We start from the raw sequence: 5,463 nt of genomic DNA on the forward strand, positions 1-5,463 counted from the left end.
TCACTTTATTTGTGTGTGTTGAATTTTTCGAAAGAAGATATCTTTAGATTCGTGTGTAGGGAAAAAGTACAATAACCTTTGGAGAATCTGTCATCAGAGTGATTGAAATAGCAAGATTTATATGATATGTACGTAAAATAGAACTTTTAAGAGCCGATAAGTTTACAGGGAGTTCAGAAAAATACAAGTGAATTTATATATTCAATTCCTCGTTCCCTATTTAAACACGTTCTGAGAACAGGGACAATGCCAATCCTTAGAAGTGAACAGTTATAAAAATAAGACCATACTTTACTACAGTGCACAAAGAAATAGAAAAACACTTTTCCCATCTGGAATAAAACTTACATATTTCGAAGGAAACCATCATGGCAGAAATTGTTGTTTCATTTAATCCAGAGTTTGCTAAATACCTTATTGTAAATCCATCAATTAAATCTTCAATCCAGTCCACAAAATAATCCTATTGACTTGAATCTCAAAGCACTTACATCATGGTATATAATTTATTGAAACCTACACTTCAAAGAAAGAAAAACTAATAGGGAACATTGATATTTCAACATAGGTTACGCAGTAAGACCGAGGTAAAGTTCACCATTTTGATGGTAAAACAATCGGGATTCTTCAATATACACAACTTTGCTTGATAAGGCAGTAACTGTGATTGAACAAAAATGCAGTAAACTTAATCTAGCAAGAAAACACAAAGGACAGATATATTAACTAGGGAAACGTTTTGTCAGGTGTCAGCAATACTTTACTGAATGCGTGTTTCCATGGAAACCAAGACGGCTTTATTCTTCATACAGATATTCTTAAAGGTTCTTGATTAAGGCGTTATTCAATTTCATATAAATGAAATGGAAGTTGTAAAGGAAATGTAAATAAAAAATAATTTCTACCTTATTAGCTGTATAATGTTCTAAAATTGAATTTTATAGCCAGTTTAGCCTGTCTATTGAGTATTAAAGATACAAATGTACACCATCTTATTCTAAAATATTAAATTAAAATGTTTACTTTAATAAAGAGATATATAGATAACATTCAAGATTATGAAGTATATCTTTTTGAAACCGAGCAACTATTTTACAGTATGAAAGTTTAATTAAAGATTAAATGCAACAATAAATATACTGTAATTTATTAACTTATTTACAGAAAAAAAAACCTATTAATATAACCAAAAACAAATTAAAGCTCACCGACTGTACTCATATCTATTTGAAACCGAGCAAATATTTTACAGCATGAAAGTGAAAATGAAGATTAAATGCAACAATAAATATATTGTAATTTATTATCTTATTTACAGAAACAACTTATTAATATAACCAAAAGCAAATTACAGTTCACCGACTGTACTCATTTGTAACTGTTAAAAACTTGTTAAATGTTGTACCTGTTAAATGTTGTAAATTGTTTAGAAAGTCAAGCATCACTACGAATGCTTTTTTTAATATAAGATAGTACTAGAAATCTGTCATTCACAATTAAGTATAAAAATAAGGTGTTTTCCGTCAGGAAAGTATAATACGTATATTTAATACAAGGCAAATCCTTTATTTGAAAAAAATATAACCTTTTTAATTGCTCTGAACTTATTGTTATTGTTTTATACTGGAAGCAACATTGCTTTAGGTCTACTATTATAGAATTGAATTACTTCTATTACAGAAAATGTTAAATAAAAAAAATAAAATTGAAAAAAGTCTTATAAGAATTATGTACGATTTGTTATAATTTCTTCATAATTATACTAGGAAGGGAGTGGATTTATTTCTTTGTAATAACTTATTTATTTATTAAAAGAAAATTTCTTTATGTTTGATATATCATATGGTGTTACTGAACACAGCAAATAGCTCTGATCATACAGTTGTACATAGTTTTTTTAAATGAAAATGGAATGTCTGTAAAGATAACATATTCTTATGTATTTATAAATTTTATACCAGCAGGTTTCAATGATTGAAAACTATCCTATTCGTAAGATAAGAAGACAATTATAAAACGTAGAAAATTACTAAGAAGAAAAAAGGGTACACACATATATAGAAAATGCATGGTATTCAGATAGGAGGAAATTAACCCAGACATTTTCAGTCCTATAGACATTATAATAAATTAGATAGGTTACGACGTGACCTTTGACAATATTTGCTAACGTGGCTTTTGTTAAGAATAATGCAATCTTAGTGGCGAGATAATAACGAAATTATCAGTTTAAACTTTATTATAGTTGCATATTAATACCACGTTCAATATATATTATTATAAACATGTACTGTGACATAAAAATACTTTTTTTACACAAATGAAGATCAACACCAAACTACTGATAGCACCATGTAGGTCTACCTTTTTCCAGGGAGAACACGAGATAAGGGTGCGAAGGCCGGATGCCAGTGCTCCTGTTGGCTACTGTTCAAGAATATTAGCTGCCTCCTGTGAATTCTCCATGCTAAGTTCTTTACTAACCGTAAAGAACTTCCTATTTACGTGCATATAAATTGAGTATTTGATACCTCCTTGATTTGTAGTAGTTATTACCAAGGTAAAATATGTAATTGTCTAAATTAATCTAAATGTAGTATGAAAATATTTTACTGAAACTATCACAGTAGTTTAAAATACAATACTTGACAAACCCTCTTAAATAAAATAAGACATAAGTATAAGCTACTGCTTGACAAAGAGCGGACAGCTAAGACATTCTCAATTGTTAATTAGCCAATATCTGGGTCGAAATTCATACAAAGTGTTTCTTTATCTGGGATTAGATCTTTTAGACATAAATTCCAGACGTGTATAATACCTGAAATTTCAACGAAACTTTATTAGGTTTCGAACATTAATTTCAAATCACAATGCTCTAAATATCTTTTCTATATTGTGAAACAGAGAAAATCATCTCGTTCTTTGAAACTTCTCATTATTTACTTTTTAAAGCAATATTATTTACAGTTTCATATTTTTGTTAAGCTCCTACTAACTACATTTATATCTAACCAAATTCATCGTACCTTCGTAAAATACTTTAATAATCTTCATTTAAGTATCAGGTCCGGTTTTGATAAATAACAAGTCTTCAATACTTGGTTTCATCAGTCCAGAAGCTAAGAGCCAATTTGAATTGAATAAGTTCACAGCCTGGTTTTGATTGAAATCAATGTCTAAACTTTTCCTAAGAAGGAATGGAAGATTATGAAAAGTGTAAAACGTATAACATGACAATAATTCCACCCTATATATCTTCTTTTCTAGGCTTGACATTTTTAAAACCAACTGTCAGACACATAGACGAATGATCATCATGACTTGGCCATACACAGACCCATAAAGTGGCGCACACAATGTGTGTTGTTGATATAACTGCAATTTGTGTACCTGCCAGTTGTTATTAATTGTATCAGGCTAGAAAATTTAGGACTAGAACAAAATATTTTATACTTTTAATCCTTTTGATAGTCTCTTATTTAGATGGTCATCCAAAGTAGTATTGCTGACGATAGATCTATTCTATATAGAAATCCTTTATTGCTGTTAAGAAAACAGGAAATAATGCAATGAAAACTTACTCAATGCAAATAATTTTATATTTCATTAACATTATTACCCAATTATATACTTGCTACTACATTATTGTCATGCATATGTTTAAAAACTATTTTAAATATCGTTAGTTTTAAAATTTGAGATGACAATAGTGTAAAATAAATTTTAGTGATATTTGTTAGGAAAAACACAAAATTGTGCTTTAGTGTAACTACTTACGTAAAAATATCACTGCCACTGATTGTTTATTGTACACATAAATAACGTATATTAATATAAATTATAACTAGCACTTTCATAATTCACTTATATATTGAATATATGCGTAGTATATGAATTCTTATGAGTATATAATAATAATTCTACCATTTCTACAGTGTGATTTGTATGAGAAAGTGCATAAACATTGATTTGGTTGATATTTGTTTAGTTTAATTTTTTATCTATGTAGTTAAATGTATAGTCCATATGATTGAAATTTTTTGTTGCTGTAAATTTTTAATATTGTGTTTATTATATGTTAATATGTTTAATGAATGTTGAAATTATTTATAAAATATTCTTCTTATTTATAATTAGATTTGTAATATTTTAATGAATTTTGAATTAATAATAATTTATAATTTCATTTTGTAAAAATACTACACTCTTAAACTTGTTATATTCTTTTAGTATAAATACTTTCTTTAATTTAACATGTATGGTAAGGTCTTAAAATATATAGCGATATTATAATATCATTAGTATAGCATTAGTTTGAAAGAGTTCAATATCAGGCCTTTGCTTTAGGGTAAGTTTACGAGACCGATTTGACTCGCTAAGTGGTTACATTTTACACTTTTCCCTTTTGTTTAAAATAACCTATTTTAGGAGTTTGTAAACGTACATTATGAATAAAGTGAACACTTATCAGTGCCGTTACCTTTAAAGTCTTAAATTGTGTATCTCGATATTCAGATGTTCTCACGTACTAGGTAACCGGTTTTCAAATATCAAACAATATTTCTCATAATTCAGCCTTTTGCAACGAAAGAGTACACATTTTGGAGATAGGTGATTTTGTACATCAACAGGAATTATAAATCTTCATACTGAAGTTTACATATATACTTATCATAGGTTCTGTAGTTTTAATTATTACTATCTTATATGTTTATTTCTCAATAGATTTAATTGGTTATTAAATTAAATTGTTGTTTGTTATAACAAATTTAATTGGTAGTACATTTTTATATATGTTTTAATACATATTATAATATAGTATATCGTAAATGATGCATATCAGGGAATTATATTTTTATGATACTACACTTATTGCAACTCATAGTAATAAATACGAGAGTTTTTAGTATTTTATCTCTTCAAAAGCTTCAACATTTTAATGATTAGAAAATATTAAAGTTATATTTATAAGGCTTGTATTAATAGTAATTATTTAATGACATCGTTGATGTAATAGAATAGTGTTATAACTTCTAGTGGTCATTAGGCATTATATAAACTGTTTCAATGCTTATGTTCACACAGCATATGAAAAAAAATTGGAAAAATGATAGAAAATTGTTTTGAGAAACATAACTATGTAATATTTCACGTTATGAAAGGATAAAGGGTTTACGGATATTTTCCTTCGTAAGATTTGAAAAATATGAAACGCTAAGCTTTGAGGATTAGAGTCTTATCTCTTCTTGGAGTAAAAACAAAAATATTTTGTTTTTTAATTGTCTTGGATACTAACGTATATACTCATATTGGAGGTTATTTTCACAGATTCAGCGTTACAAATTATAATGTTTGCATGTTCTTTACCATATGTTAAGATAACCACAATAAGATAGATTTACATTTAGGCTTATATTGAAATATATTTAAGTTATTGTACCCAGAACCGGGACGGATTCC

Source organism: Homalodisca vitripennis, chromosome 6 (assembly GCF_021130785.1).
Source record: "Homalodisca vitripennis isolate AUS2020 chromosome 6, UT_GWSS_2.1, whole genome shotgun sequence".
Classification (NCBI taxonomy): Eukaryota; Metazoa; Arthropoda; class Insecta; order Hemiptera; family Cicadellidae; genus Homalodisca; species Homalodisca vitripennis.